At 39.2% G+C, this 16,946-nt stretch overlaps 1 long non-coding RNA gene and 1 pseudogene across 3 annotated transcripts in view; one reads left to right on the top strand and one right to left on the bottom strand.

Annotated features, from left to right (window-relative positions):
• LOC141584012 (uncharacterized) overlaps positions 1–16,946 on the bottom strand; it is a 39,267-nt gene that overhangs the window by 20,237 nt on the left and 2,084 nt on the right. For 2 of the 3 annotated variants that reach the window (XR_012516867.1, XR_012516868.1), the window contains exon 2: positions 1–15,588. This exon is cut by the window's left edge. This is a non-coding gene — a long non-coding RNA (uncharacterized LOC141584012). The remainder of the gene's footprint in view (positions 15,589–16,946) is intronic. The other variant, XR_012516866.1, reaches the window with a different exon arrangement.
• On the top strand, positions 15,584–16,946 carry LOC120363649 (HIG1 domain family member 1A, mitochondrial pseudogene; annotated as a pseudogene).

Below are 16,946 nucleotides of genomic sequence, written 5' to 3'. Positions count from 1 at the left end.
TATCTTTAATGGGCTCTAAAAAGTCAAACATAAAACCAATGGGCTCTGGAACACAGCTTTTGCAGGAAACATCTCTACTTTCAGAAATAACTAGAATGGTGTTTCTTAAACACTTTTGTCATTTCAGAAAGATCCCCTAAAATTACTAGAAACACATGAGGTGTCAGCATTCAAACACTCACTCACTGTTCATTTTTTAGGGGAAAAATGTATACAAATTGACACAGATAGAACCTCTCTTAGTTGGTGGTGGCTGTCATTTTATTCAGGTTTAAGTATCACTCTAATTATCCTCACGGCCTTTTTGACAAGCTTGTCACATGACCACCAGAGTTTCTGCTGTGGGTGAAGAAAATGTTTTTGGTGGTCACAGCAACCATCCATGAAATCAATTTAGTGAATAGAGACAAACACTTTTTGAAAAGGAAACAGAACAGAATACATAATATCAGAATGTATCAGTGGTTGCAAAGGTAAGTATGTTTCATAAAACTTTTCCTTCAGTGTTGTGTCAGCCCTTTCTTGCATTGCTATTGTGAACCTTGAAAATCTGAGACGATCTCAGTTAATTTAGAAAATTAATTTTACCAAGGTTGAGAATGCTCCAGTAGCACAACCTCAGGAAGTCCTGACGCCATGTGCCCAAGGTGGCTAGGGCACAGCTTAATTTTATACATTTTAGGGAAACATGAGACATCAATCAGTACATGTAAGAAGTACACTGGTTCAGTCTGGAAGGTGCCACAACTTGAGGCAGCGGCAGAGAGACTCAAAGCTGGGAGGGGGCTTCCAGGTCACAGATAGGCAAGAGACAAAGAATGGTTGCATTCCTTTGAGTTTCTGATTAGCCTTTCCAAAGAGGCCATCAGGTATACATCTATCTCAGTGAGCAGAGGGGTGACTTTGGATAGACTGGGAGGCAGGTTTGCCCTAAGCAGTTCTCAACTTGACTTTTCCCTTTAGCTTAGTGACTCAGGAGGCCCAGGGTTTATTTTCTTTTCACATTATAAAGAGACTGGATAATTTATAAAGAAAAGAGGCTCACAGCTCTGCAGGCTTTACAGAAAGCAATGATGCTAGCCATCAGCTTGACTTCTGGGAAGTCCTCAGGAAGCTTACAATCATAGCAGAAGGCAAAAGGAAAGCAGGAAAGCAGGTATGTCACATGATCAGAGCAGGAGCAAGGAGACAGGGAAGGTGCCACACAGCTTCAAACAACCAGATCTCTCTAGAACTCACTATTATGAGGACAGCAGCAAGCCATGAGGGATCCGCCCCCATGGCAAAAAACGCCTCCCACCACACCCCATCCCAGCACTGGGGATTACAATTCAACATGAGATTTGGGTGGGGTCAGACATGCAAACTATATGACGTGCTTATGTGTATATTATGTGTATACTGAGTGAGGATACTTAATGTGGGTTATCATTTTAAAAAAGCTTTGGAAGCTACTATGTTAAGGCATTATCACCAAAGGAATTTTAGTGAAAATATAGTTTTTGGAAGGATGTTTCAGAGCACACAACACTTTTTTGTTATATGGAGTGGGGCACAGTGGAGAGAATTGCTGAGAGGTGAGGGATGTTGATGTCTAAAGTATAAAGGAGGTCAAAGGAGCAAAACTCCATCTAATCCAGTTATACCTAGTGGTGGTCCTAGTCTTTGGTGATTGCTATGGCTAACAAGATTTAAGATATATCTGTGGGTATGACTGGCAGAAAGAAGGGCAAAAGGGAGAGGAACAGAGAGAAGAGGCAGAGAGAGCAAGAGGGAAAGGTCGGAATGTTGACAGTGTGAGTTGGAACAAAGATTGGGATTTATGTGTGAAAAAGCCAGAGGAAAAGGAGAGATGAGAGCAAAACCAAGAGACATATAAGGTGAGGACTGGCAGATAGAACCACTTTACACCAAAAGGGTGCTTTCAACTGCTAGTAACGTAAGCTCAACTACAATGGCTTAAACAATAAATTGATTCACTGGCTTGGTTATGTCACAAGGATCCACAGTGTTGGCCTCAAATGCTTTCCCCTTGTGGATATAGAATGGCTAAAGCGAAGCTGTGGGTCTGGGATGACTGGAACAGCAACTGGGATTATGTGCGCCCTTACTCCTATTCAGGGAGGAAAAGGTTGGATTCCTGTGGGTCTCGAATGACAAGGGATAACTTTCCAGAATACCCAGCACTCTTCTGCATAAACCTCACTGGCCAGACTTGAATCACATGCACATTCCTGAATCTATTACTGGTGGATGGATGGTATTACTCAGACCATTCAAACGCCTTCCTGGAGCTGGGATCAACCTTTCCCAGGAGCATGACTAGAAGGTAGGAAAGCAAAATTGAGGTTCATTAGGAACAAGAGAGAAGATTTTTTGCTGAGTAGCTAGTCAACAAAGTTCACCGCACACAAGAATTTTTGAGAACTTTGGTAATGTATCCTAGTGGCTACAGTGAATTTAATATTGAACATTTCCATCACTAAAATGGTTTCATCTTCAGAGGCCTATTATGTCATGTTCCTTCTCATAGAAGAATGTTTTTGAAGGTATTTAAATAAACTCAAATAAATTAAGTACAGAGAGCTTCTAATTTCTGTATATTTTACCACCAAATTAAATCTCAATTTTTACTCCAAAATAATGTGCTATATTCACTCCCTAGGGACAATGCACAATGATTGACCTCTGTTGGAACACACATCATAATAGAGAACCACTAGCCATTGTGTAGAGCTTTACTTCCCTGTCTGATTCCCTCCCCCACTCAGAAGTTATACTTCAGCATTATCCTCCTCTGTCCTAGCCAACTTTCTGCATCATGACACAAAGACATTGCTGGTTAGGATCATTCTAGCCTGAAGAAAGGCAAGGGCAAAGCCAGCCAGGCTTAGATGAAATGCACACTGTTTGCTGAATGGCCACGGTGTTTTGAGGTTTCTCTTTATGAAAGGCTAGCATAAAGTCAACAGCCCATAGTTGCTCAAATCTGTGCTTCAGTTTCATTGCCACTACCAAACACTTCCCCACCCAGGAGAATTACAGCTAAGTCTTGTTTTAACTACATCCCCAGGGGAATATTGAGTAAGACAAAAAGCATGCTAGGTCACAACAAATCTTTTCTGTAGAAAGGAACATTTCAGGAAAATTAAACAAAGTGTAGAAAAGCCTTAGCTTGCAATCTGTTATTGCAAAGTTCAAACAATGGCTTTCCTCCCTGCTTAGACAAATACCAAGCAGGAAGCTCTGAACAGAAAAAAAAAAAGACTGTCCAGAGTCATAGAAGAGAATAGCTCATGATGAGGGTCATTGCTGCTTCATTCCCACTTAAACACAGTTAAGGCCATTAGTTCTTTAATTTCAATTCATCTGATTATTTTCAGTAGTTCTAGAGTGAGGACCTTACAATCCTGGAAATCCTACCTAACAAACTGTAAAAATTGAAGCATAATTTTTCAGTTATTTCAAAGCTCAGCTAAATCTGCAAATAATTTGGCTCGCCTTCCCCATTCCTTGGCAACAATGTGCAGGTAAATTGTTCTCCCTGGGATCTCTACTGCTGGTAGGGCCTATGGGAAAACAAGATTCATAGCCTGCTCACTGGTGTTTGCAAATACCTTCTGGAGTTTGAAAACTATACTTGTCCTATGTGGACTTTGTGGTTTTGTATTTGGCAAATTTTGTTATTGTCCTTTTGCTTTTCTTTTCCTCTGCTGCACAATTTCAACACTCAGTGTTCTGTTAAATGATGTCGTAGTACCCTCCCACAACAATGCTGGCTGAGCTCACTGCTGGCTGCCTTCATAGCAACCAACTGAAAATATTATAGGACTTTCCCCACACTGAACAAAAGCACCTGGCCACCTTTTTCTGATTTAACATTTATCTACCCCAAGAGGAAGAGAATTCAGAAAACTCCCAGAATTTTTCATCTGGGAACAAAATAAACAAACAGGTCAAATGAGAAGGCCTCATTTTTTCAGATGCTCTACTGATTATCTCACTCTGCTGAGTGATTCATGCCTTTCCCCTTGAATAAGTCACTTATATTACCTCAGTTTCTATTCGTTGCTTCCTAAAGTTGACATTGCTAGGATAAGTAACTTCTTATAATAGGCGGGGATTTGGTGAGCACTGATATATTTGACTAAAACATTTCTTTTATAAAGTGTTTTAAAAATAATTTAAAATTTCAAAAGCTCCTTAGGACACTACCTAGCAGTTTAAGGAAAACCTAGGGCACTGATTTTCGTTCCCTTCTGAGTCCTTCCAGCTTTAAAATGCTATGAATTTATGAATAGAATAGTTTCCCTTATCCTTGAAGGTTATGTTCCAAGACCTTTAGTAGATGCCTGAAATTGTGGATAGTCCTAAACCCTATGTTGTCTATACTATGTTTTTTCAATCTGACAATCTAGATAGTTGTGTCTATAGCACAGATAAGCTGGACCAAGAGATGTTTCATCTTTAGATGAGACTGGCCAGAACGCTGTGAGATTTTATCACACTACTCAGAATGGTGCACAATTTCAAACTTATGAATTGTTAATTTCCAAAATTTTCCATTAAATATTTACAGATCACAGTTGACTGCAGGTAGCTGAAATTATGGAAAGCAAAACCATGGATAAGGAGGGACTACTGTATATACTACCTAAGTCCCAGTATGAGATTCTGAATTTTTTTACAGAGGTTAAATGCATCAGTTAAATATTGACTAGGTAATGCAAATCTATGTAAAGCAAAATAATAGGATAAATCTGGGAGTATGTAATAATACCTTACACAAATTTAGTACAAAAAAACCATTTCTTGATTCTTGCCAATCTTCACATTTTCATATACCAGTTTTCTAACTATACAAATTATAGGTAGTGAGATTTTCAAATAGATGGGTCATTTTATAGCAATCTATCTTTATCTTTCTTTCTTTTTCCTTTTTCATAGCAATACGTTTTATAGGTTATATAACTGTAATATGTTTGGAAGGAAAGTTATTCCTTTAGTAGGATGAGATCCGTCATTCCTATCATCCTTCACAGGGTCTTCTTGTCTCATTTTATATGTGTATGGCATTATAAAGACTTACTAGAGTGCTATTTTTCCCTCAGTTACACAGAAGTCAGATATTAGAAAAGCTAAATCCGTAAAATTCCTTCCCAGGAATATTCCAAACCAGATAAACAAACCAAAAACCAAAACAGTTTTGCCTCATTTGACCTTAACCACACTAGCGGGGTTCAACATCTTCTCCAAGGTTCAAGCCCTTGACTACTTGCATACAGACAAGGTACGTCCTCCTTGCTCCAATAAGAGAAAAAGGCATCCTTATTCCTCCTGGTTTTACCAGCATTCTCTGTATCCTTCTTAACAATCCCTGTCAATTTGCCTTAACAATCACTTTCTGAAGCTTGCTGCCTGGTTCACATTTGTGACTCCTGACTCTGAGTAACCTACTGAGTCTCTCCAGGTACATTCAGACTGGCCTCTCCCTGGACATCTATCATCATCATCATCACAGCGGTAACATCTCCCATCTACTATACTATGCGCAAGGTAGGCAGCATGCATTGTGTAGACTGTCTCAATTAAACCTTACAACAACTCTATGTGGTGAATATTGTTACCTGTTGCTCCAGGTTACTAAGAAAGCACATAGCAAATAAGTGGTAGAGGCAGGACTTGAACCCAGGAAGTCTCCTAAATGCTATTCTCTACCTCCTCTTGCCCAAATAGAGAACTGAATAGGAGCCACTTGGGTAACAGCCAAGCTCCCTAACCATATGGCATTGTTCCCATCTGTGGGAGGGCATAGGTCCAGCTGAATAGAATGATCTTGCCTTCCAACAGTCTTAATTATCTTAGTGGCAAGAAGCTTTATTCATTTTCTTTGTTCTCAAAGTTAGCTTTTACTTTTTATCCACACAAAACACCACAGATAGCCCAGACTGAATTCGTTATGGGCTATCACGTCCCTTGTTATTTGTTCATAAGAAGGACTCTGGCCTGGCCTTGGCAACTTTTAGGTGAGGCCATCTTAAAAAAAAAAGTCAAAAGCCATAGAAATAGAGTTCCAAAGATGACAAACATTTCAAGCTTTCATTTTATACCCACACAATCTTTATTTTCCAATTTCTGTTGGTTGAAAACAAGAGCAGTAAGAGATTTCAGAAAACAGTGGATCTTTAGAAATATTTCCAGCTACCTATAGCCAAAAGCCAAACTTACTCCTACATCCTTATTTCATGCAAACAAGATAATATTAAAAAGACCTGGAAAATTCTTAATAGCTGTATGTAAGCCAAAAAACCAAAAACCTGCCTAATGACACACAAATGAATGGAAGACAGGAGTAGCAAATAGGCAGCCTATGTTTTACTTTACCACAGAAATCAAAGGGATAAAAGACTAAAGTGTGGGCTCAATTAAGAACTCAGCGGTGGTTTTTAAGAGGTGGCATTTTCCGGTACATATCTCAGGCAGTCTAAAGAGTGATACCACAGAGCAAATGAAAGTCTCTCAGGGGAACTATCCTATCTCGTGGTGAAAGTCACAGTTCAGGTCAGAAACATCGTAAGGTTAGAGGGACCTTCTCACTTGATGAGAATAATAAGAAATCAAGCAAAAGTTAGCTTGATAGGAAAGGAACTGTCTAGCCCCTGTCTGAGTGACAGAAACAGGAAGGAAGAGTAAGCAATATCTCTCTCTGTATTGCATTTGGCCTGTTATGAAGCCACGAGATGGGGCATGTGACAAACCCAGTCCGCTCCTGTCTCGGTGTTCTCCTCTGGAATCTTGAACCACACAGCAGTTTCTCAAACGAGCAGACTGTCTGATTCTGGAAACTAATCACCCACCCAAATGCAAGATTCCACATGTCAGGGATCTGGTCTGTTTTGTACATAGCTGTATTGTGAGAACCTGGGACATAGTAGGTGCTCAGTGAATATTGGTGAAATAAACATTTGAATGCTCATGACACAGAGCCCAATAATTTGATAGCAGCCTGAGAAATACCTGGGACTTGTTTGGCTCTTCACCTAAACAATGATGGCAAAACAAGAAGGAGGAAGAGCAGGAGGAGGAGCTCATTCATCATCTGCTAGTTATTTTGTTCATGTCCAGTTTGTGTTTGTGGCTTCCTTGAGGAAAAGATGCCAGAAGATTGTAAAGGAATAATTGTGTGTTTTTGTGTATGTGTGTGCACGTATGTGTGTGCGTAACTATTCTTATTGATGTACATGTATCAAATCATGTAGCTATATCTACGTCTATAGTTGACTTTAATTAACCTTTTTCAGCCCTGCTGAAATGAGAGACTTTCCTGATTCTCCTGATTTAGCAGTAATTATTTAGAATTACAAGAAGCATGATTAGCTCATAAACAAAAGAGCCCATCCCTGCTAATAATAGTGCTAATAAGAGAAAGGTAATCTGGTAAGGCCACTCCTCTACTCGAGAAATCCCAGGACATCTAAAATTGGAAGTTGGTGGCCATGTAAACAAATTCAAATTATCTTCCAGCAAAAACCTCAAACTACTCGTTTGAGATGGTTTTGGCTAGAAGACGTGAATCCAGATCAAAATCAAAAGCCACAGAAATACCGAAATAGCTGAAACAGAGACACAGTCATTACAGGAAGCTTATGAAGGTTCAAAGGAGGTTAAAAAAAGAAAAAAGAAAGAAAAGGAAGAGCTGCAGCAAGAGACGTTTGTGGCATCCCTACTGGAAATGTTGACGATATCCTTTGAAGAGGAAGAGGAAGGAGATCGAGGTGCAAAACAAGCAGCCTAGACGGTGACAAAACAGGAAACAGGAGTGCTGATGAAACTGAACTGTGAATCGGGAAGAGAGCAATGCATTAAAGCCACAGGGCTGTGAAAGACATTCAAAAAGGACAATATAAAAGTGGCAAGGGACTCAGAATGAACGATGGATTAAATAAGCATTGACAAATTGATAATGAAGTCCAAATTTTCTTATTGAAATGACTTACAAAAAAGTTTAGTCATATTATTATCACTCTAGGAGTATTCTGTTGTACTAGAATTGCACTGAATCAAATATTGTTTGAAATAAATGGATCTTCAGATTGGGGGGAATTCTGTTGTTAATATATATAGATATTTCATAATGGTGTTGGTTAATAGTAATAGGCAACATTTATCACATTGCCCACAATACTTCATAGGTAATATCATGATCCTGATAAATCTTTTGTTTGTTTGTTTTGAGACAAAGTCCTCCTCTGTCACCCAGGCTGGAGTACAGTGACGTGATCATGTTTCACTGCAGCCGTGATCTCCCAGGCTCAAGAGCTCTTTCTGCTTCAGCCTCCTGAGTAGCTGGGACTATGCATACCTCACCACATCTGGTTATTATTACTTTTGATTTTTAGTAGATACAGGGTCCCACTATGTTGCCCAGACTGGTCTCTAATTCCTGAGCTCAAGTGATCCTCCCGAAGTGTTGGAAATACAAGCATGATCCACTGCACCTGGCCAACAAATCTTAAAAGGTATATGGTATTAACATTTTAAATTTATTGGTGAAATCTCTGAGATTGTATGATTTGTTAAGGGTCACATTAAGGGCCTATGTAGAATAGTTTTAGGACAATAGCTTCCCACTCCTGACTCCAGAGCCTGGGTTCTCTGTGCCATTTGATCAATACATGACATGACATTCAACTGAGCATACCTCTGGCTCATTTCCATTTCCCTTTGCTCTGTTTATCAGAATTGTCGTTATGTCCCTTTGCCAACCGTTAAAGAGAGAGATAACAGGCAACAAAATGCCCAGAATTAAGAAACAACCCAAGGAAGAAAAAGGAATCTAAAGATAATAAGGCCTAGAATGGTAGAACACTAACATCAAGTAGGTTATTACAGATTGTAGAGTTCAAGTCCCTCATTAGAATGAGTACATTCTTTACTTCTAATTGAAAGTATTGCTAAAAGAATTTTAGTAAGTTAGTGACAAAATCCTTGGACTAGGTAGAGAATGACCAGTAAGTTATTTTATGTATACTTAATAATACAGCAATACATTTGAAGATTACTCTGTCAAGAGTCTAAGGTAACTTAGATTTATTATAACTTAGAATATTGATTGGAATATCAGCATAAAATAAGGCATTCCTGAATTTTTCCCAACAAAGAAAAATGTCCTTGCACTGTGGCCACAGCATGTGTATCTTTCTTTTTCCTTTTTTTTTTTTTTTTTAAAAACAATCTTGCTCTGTCACCCAAGCAGGAGTGCAATGGCATGATCTCAGCTCACTGCAACCTCTGCCTCCCGGGTTCAAGCAATTCTCATACCTCAACCTCCTAAGTAGCTGGGATTACAGGCACATGCTACCATACCCAGATAATTTTTGTATTTTTAGTGGAGATGGAGTTTCACTATGTTGCCCAGGCTGATCTTGAACTCCTGACCTCAGGTGATACACCAGCCTCAGCCTCCCAAAGTGCTGGGGTTACAGGCATGAGCCACCACACCCGGCCAGCATGTGTATTTTTCTTTCTTTTTTCTTTTTTTTTTTTTTTTTTTTTTTTGAGACGGAGTTTCACTCTTGTTACCCAGGCTGGAGTGCAATGGTGCGATCTCGGCTCACCGCAACCTCTGCCTCCTGGGTTCAGGCAATTCTCCTGCCTCAGCCTCCTGAGTAGCTGGGATTACAGGCACGCGCCACCATGCCCAGCTAATGTTTTGTATTTTTAGTAGAGACGGGTTTTCACCATGTTGACCAGGGTGGTCTCGATGTCTTGACCTCGTGATCTACCCGCCTCAGCCTCCCAAAGTGCTGGGATTACAGGCTTGAGCCACCGTGCCCAGCAGCATGTGTATCTTTCTAATGTAATTTACAGTCTTGACACAGTAATCTTCAAAAAGACTGTCAATTTTTTGACATTATTATTATTATTTGACATTATTGTTATCCAGATAATAACAAGAACTTGGTGTGGTTAAGTTGTTTGCCTAAGGTCACATAACATAGTAGATATTTCAAATTTCTCCAAAATATTTCATCCAAAATTCATACTGCTTACCAATAAGGTCCAAATTAGATTAAATTTAAGTTTATGTAACTTTAATGTAGTTGTTTTTTAAAGAAACAAAAACTTTACATTAGAGTCTGGAGCATATGTTTCTCATTTGGCTGACATTTCGGCTTTGTGGCATGCAGAGTTCACTTCCTCAGTCAGGACAGTTTGGGATGGCTGGTGCTCTTGCGTAACCCAGTTAATTTGTAAGGCTCCTTGGGATAGGGAATGAGCACTATTGTTCAGAATTCCTTAAAGTCTTAAGGCAGATTCTGCCTGGGTGCAGTGGCTGACACCTGTAATACCAACATTTTGCGACAGTGGTGTGGGAGGATCACTTGAGTCCAGGAGTTTGAGACCAGCCTGAGCAACACAGTGAGACCCCATCTCTAAAACAACAAAAAATTAGCTGGGCATAGTGCACCAGTATTTCCTGGGGATAGTGTATCAGGGGCTGAGGCAGGAAGATCACTTTAGCTAGAGAAGTCAAGTCTGCAGTGAGCCATGATCGCACCAGTGTACTCTATTTAGCCTAGATGACAGAGGGAGACCCTGTCACAAAAAGAAAACAAACTGTAAATGAACAGGAAGACCTACATATACTCACATGGATGAAGGCAGCACAGAACACCAAGAGGCTTCCACTCAGAGAACAATCACGTTGCTGGGAATTTGAGGGCAGAGTAGAAAGATACGCAGTGGCCACAGTGCAGGGACATTTTTCTTTGTTGGGAAAAAATTGAGGGATACTTTATTTTATGCTGACATTCAAATCAATATGCTCACTAGTAAATGCTCCTGGGCTAAGGCTGTTAGAAGGAGGGAGGCTGTTAGCTTGGTTCCATACAGAATGGATTTCTAGACTTCTATAATTTTATTTGATTTGGATTAATGGGGCCCGAATGTATTCATGTGATAAAGCAGCTGAAAATCATGTTGCTCTTTGTAGAATAAAATGAAATATAAATATTTAGATTATTTTAAAAAACTCAGTTTATAACTTTGCATTGAATCTGATACTGTTGTATACTACTACAGAAGAATGATAATATTCTTAAAACCGAAGAAATACGTAAAATGGCTGGAGAAAAATTTGTAATTGAGAACATGCCATCCATTAACAATTTTTTTCTTAATATTTTGTGTGGAAAAGATAGCTAAGTGCTTAACCTTGATTCTTATCCAAGCAGAATAGCTCTCAAGACAAAAACTACATTTCCCAGTCTCTCCTGCGGCTAAGTATGGCCACATGACTAATTTCTGTCAAAGATATGAAAACATAATTACTAGATGAAATGTCTAGCAGGGCTGCTTAACAGAATTTTACTCAGCTTGGTGTGATACTCTCTGCATTTCCTTCTTATTTTGGCTGCAATGCAGGTGTGATAACCAGAGCTTCAGCAGCCCAGAGATGACCTTAATAATAAAAGCCATGTGTTAAGATAATAGGGAAAAAAGCTATTTTTTTTTATAGAAGGGTCCCAGATGATATTATGGAGTGGCCATAGCTAGATAGGTTCTCTTCCAACTCCTTTTATCTGAGAAAAGAAACCCCCAAATTCCAACTTGCTTAAGGCTTTGGTAGTTTACATTTATTTTTAATGTGCAGCAAAGCCTAATCCTGATATATTAGCAATAAAATCCTCTACTCCCACTTGTAGCATTGAATTTCAGAACCCAGACTACTGATAGTATAAAAGTATAGTTTGGGAATCATAGGTTTGGTTCTTATCTGTGGATTTTCATTGAAAAAATTGTAAGAATAATTGTTGAAACTAACTTCTATTTTTATCTTTGTAATTCTTGCTTTCACTGAAAAAAGAAAAGAATAGGAAAATGGCACCGAATCTCATTAGCATTCTCTGTCTCTGTCTGTCTGTCTTCTGTCTGTCTGTCTCTCTCTCTCTCTCTCTCTCTCCCTCTCTTTCTCTCTCTTTCTGCCTCTCTCCGAAGTAAATTCAGCAATGATATAAATTTCATCTTTGTCAAAGTATTTTTTGCATATGTATATAACGCTTTAAGTTCACTAAGTCTACCCACATACTTAGCTCTTATGATTCTCATAACAGATCCATGAAGTAGGCAAGACAAACACATTTCCATTTCTACCAAAGTGGAAACTGGGTTTTCATCCTCATTATATCAATTTGTGGCAGATGGGACTATTATCTCTAACATACATAAAGCAGAATCATGAAATGATCACATCACTTGACCCAGTGCCTTGGATACAAGTTGGCATTCAGTAAATACTTGCTGGATTCCTGAATGAGTGCCTGGGTAAGTGAATGAGTAAGGAAAATGATGCAGGGAAGTTAAAGTGAGGGGTTTAAAATGGAATTAAAATGAGGGGTTTTTCACTTCTATTCTAATTCTTTTTCCATTAATTATACCATGTTACCTCTCCCTAGAAATTCATTCTTCAATTTGCTGAGTTGTCCATTTGGGGGTACTGTGTGTGGAAGGCAGTTTTCAGATGGTCATCAATGGTGAACTTCAGCTGATGCCCCAGCACAACATTGTACACACCAGAAAAGAGTTTGCTTCCACTGGCAGCTCTCCCAATCCTCACATATTAATGCTCTGCCAACAGCTATTGTCTTTGACAAGTGACTGTGCTGGCAACATAGGATTTCCTTACACAAAGTCCTTCACATGGATCGCCAGCAAGGAGTCTCATTTCTAGCTTTGCCTGACACCCTCACACAGCTAAAGTATTTGTTTTACTTGGGAAAATGTTCCAGGAGACTCTGTGCTTGTGGTAATTGTTGTGGTTTAACAACAGTTTAAAGATTTGAACTAGGAAACATAACAGCCCCAGTGGATCCTAACATTTAAAACAATTTCTTTCTTTCTTTCTTTCTTCTGAAATAGCTGAGAAAATAACAAAAGCCAGAAAACCCTCAAATTATCACCCTGGGTTATTCTAAGGTATGCATATGAAGTGAATTTACTTTTTTTTTTTTTTGGCAGACAACTGAGACTGAGACAACATTAAATGATTTCTCTGAAGTTACCTAATTTGTCAGAATATTTGCTATAGAGTCTAGGTCAGAGGTGTCCAATCTTTTGGCTTCCCTGGGCTACATTGGCAGAAAAATTGTCTTAAGTCACACATAAAACACACTAACACTAATGATAGCTGATGAACTAAAATTAAAAAAAAAATCACAAAAAAAATCATAATGTTTAGGAAAGTTTACGAATTTGTTCTGGGCCACACTCAAAGCTGTCCTGGGCTGCATGTGGTCTGCGGGCCATGCATTAAACAAACTTGGTCTAGATTCTAAACTACTCAGTCATCTAGTGGATGGAATTCTAAGCCTGACATTTGCTGGCTGTCCAACACTGGAGAAATTAATAATTCTCTCTGAACCTCGGTTTTTTTTTTTTTTTTTTTTTTTTTTTTTTTTTTTTTTTTTTTTGAGATGGGGTCTTGCTCTGTCATCCAGGCTGGATTGCTGTGGCACGATCCATGGCTCACTGCAGACTTGACTTTTCAGGCTCAAATGATTCTCTCAGGTCAGCCTCTTGATTAGCTGAGATTACAGGTGTGTGTCACCATGGCCAGATAAATTTTTAATTTTTTGTAACAACAGGGTCTTGCTGTGTTGCCTACACTGGTCTCAAAATCCTGGGCTCAAGCCCTTCTCTTGCCTTAACCTCCCAAAGTACTGAGATTACAGGCATGAGCCATTGCACCAGGCTCAAATCTCAATTTTTATATATTTGTAACTAGAATAATATTCCTTGACTCAAAAGTTCTCAAAAGTTTAAATGAGATGTAAAATGTCTAGAAATTTAGAAGTCACTCAATTCCATGTTAATTTCTTTCCTTCCTCAACTAATTCTATTTCTAGAACCCCTTGCCATATTCTGTGACCAAGTAGAAGCACTGAGAAACCCGAAATAAGCTTTATCAAAGCATTCTAATATGCTTTAACATACATGTATAATTTGCAAAAATACCTAAGAGGATCTACAAGACAATTGGCCTGGTTTACTTCACCTGTGATAATTCTGGTTCTTTGGTGTATCACACTATTGGCCCAGATTCTGTACTAGAAATCAGAAAATTGAGTGAAAACATCTTGGTGCTAATCACTTTCTCACAATCCTAACCCAAAAGTCCTTACCTATCCATGCCTTTTCACGGCATGCCCATACTTTATTCAGCAAGTATGTTTGAAGCACCAAATATGTGCCAGGCACTATCTAGGTGCTAAGTATAGAGCAATGAGCAAAACAGATTAAAGAACTATGAGTAGGGACAGACCGACAACAAACTAAATAAGTATGGTCTGTTGGTGAGTGATAAACATGTTGAAGAAAAATCAGGTGGAAAGAGAGACAAGGAGAGTTGGGGCAAGGAGTTTGCAATTAAACGTGGTGGTCAGGAAAGTCGCATGAGAAGATGAACTGGTAATGACATAAAGGAGGTAGGGAATGAGCTGTGCAGAAATCTGGAAGAGCAGAGACCATGGAAAGTACATAGACCCTGAGCCAGAGAAGTGCCTGGCGTATTTATGGAATGGCGTGGCTGCAGCAGAGACAAACAAAGGAGAAAATAGCAGGATGTGAAATGAGGTAGGTAAGGGGGTGGGAAAGGGGCAGATTGTGTATGGCCATTATAAGGACTTTGTCTTTTACTCTAAGTGAAATGGAAGTCTTTGGTAGGTTTGAGAAGTGACATGATCTGACCAATGTTTTAAAAGAACTATTTCAGCTGCTGTGTTGTGAAATAGGCTGAAAAGCAGTGAGATCAGCAAGGAGATGGCTGCAGTAATCTGGTGAGACATGATGCAAATATTTGCTGATGGATGGGATGTGGCGTGTGAGAAACAGAAATCAAGAAAGACTCCAAGTTTTTTTTGGCATGAGGCAGTGAAAGGATGCCATTGCCCTTAACTTATGTGCAGAAGACTACAGGAAAAACAGGTTTGGGGGCAGATCAGCAGTTTGGTGTTCGATTTAGAAATTTGAGATGATTCTTAGACATTCAAAGAGAGATGTCAGGTAGGAAATTAGCTATCAAATGAGGACATAGGGGAGAAATCTGGGCTGCAGATATAAATGTGAGTGCTGTCAACCTATACATGGTACTGAGAGAAAGACAGATATATATGTGCATAGAGACAGGCAAGTGGGTAAGATGTGGTGGAGGGAGCTTGTGGAAGGTCTCTACTGAGTGCTTCAATGTTCCCAGGGGAATGAGAAGCCAGGTTATCCATAGGAAGTTTCTAATTAAGGGTCAGGAGGAATGGTACACGCCCAGCTGTAGAGTAAGAGTGATTTGCAATACTAGCTGCCAGACTCCTAGTCTTTATCTGGCTCAAGTTTCCCAGACTCTGGAAGTCTAGGGCCCATTCTGTCAGTGCCTCTCTTTGTTCTACTATCCCAGGTCTCAGTTTTTCTCACCTGTATCTTTGTGGTACGGTGACCATACAACGTGGCTCTTTCCTGAATAGGAACTTTAGAATCCTATTCTAAAGGATTCTATTCAAATCATTTGCTCCTCCAAATCATTTGGATCCACAGTGCCTGGAAAGAAGAAGAAGGAACCATCAAGCTGAACAGCTTCAAACCTCGCTCCATTTTTTTTTTTACATGAATCCTAGGGAAACAATTTTATTTGTGGTAAAAGATTTATATGTGCAGATGTCTGTAAGTGTTATTTATAATAAAACAAAAACAAAACATGGAAACACTCTAAACATCCCAAGAAGGGGAATGGTTAAATAAATTGTCATATACCTATGAGATAAAATATTATATAGGGATTAAAAGCAATGTTTACAATAATGCTTAATAACATGAGAAATGACTATAGTATAATGTTAGATAAAAATTAACAAAGAGATCAGCTGGATTGTGAGAGATTTGCTCACTCTAGAGAGATTCTTCATGCAATCAGTATGTCAACAGACACAGATGTTTCCCTTTCTTCATATGATAAAGATCAGGGATCCAAACTTGTTCAAAAAGTTGAAGAGGCACCATGTGTTCTCATTGGAATGGTGGGCTTTCTAGCAATTGTTGCATATGGATTATACAGATGGATGAGCACAGGAAATGCTAAAATGTCCCTTCCCCTGATTCACATGTGTGTGGCAGCCCAAGGCTTTGTTGTAGAAGCAATCACTGTTGGTATGGGCTGTTCTGTGTATTAAGAATTCTGGGCAAAGCCTAAGCCTTGGAAGAAATGTTGTCTTGGTCTTGTTGTAGGAACTTACTTTAGTTAGACATCTTATTATTGAGGTGACATGTTTATGTCAGAAATAAATTATTTGAATGGGTTCAGATGAGAACACAGTATTTTAAATATTGGCTTCCTTTCTTGCAGGCTTGATTTGTCTAGTGATGAAATTACTAGTGACTAGTTCACTAACTAGGTCATTCAGGGGAAGTCAAGTTAACAAAAAATAAACATGTCACCCAATTGCACTTGATGGTGTTAAAACTTTAAAACCATCTTCTTAGACTGTAAAGATGAAATTAGGGCCGGGTGTGGTGGCTCATTCCTGTAATCCCAGCACTTTGAGAGGCCAAGGTGGGTGGATCACTTGAGGCCAGGAGTTTGAGACCAGCCTGGCCAACATAGCAAAACCCTGTCTGTACTAAAAATACAAAAAAAAAAAAAAAAAAAAAAAAAAAATAGGCAGTTATGGTGGCTCATGCCTGTAATTCCAGCTTCTTGGGTGAGTAAGGCATGAGAATCACTGGAACTTGGGAGGCAATGGTTGCAGTGAGCCAAGATCATGCTACTGCACTACAGCCTGGACAACAGAGTGAGACTGTATTAAAAAAGAAAAGAGAGAGAACGAGAGAGAGAGAAAGAAAGAAAGGAAAGAAGGAAGGAAGGAAGGAAGGATGGAAGGAAGAAAGAAAGAAAGAAAGAA

Source organism: Saimiri boliviensis, chromosome 3 (assembly GCF_048565385.1).
Source record: "Saimiri boliviensis isolate mSaiBol1 chromosome 3, mSaiBol1.pri, whole genome shotgun sequence".
Classification (NCBI taxonomy): Eukaryota; Metazoa; Chordata; class Mammalia; order Primates; family Cebidae; genus Saimiri; species Saimiri boliviensis.
The sequence above is the reverse complement of the archived record's forward strand: the minus strand, read 5'-3'. Positions and strand labels throughout refer to the sequence as shown.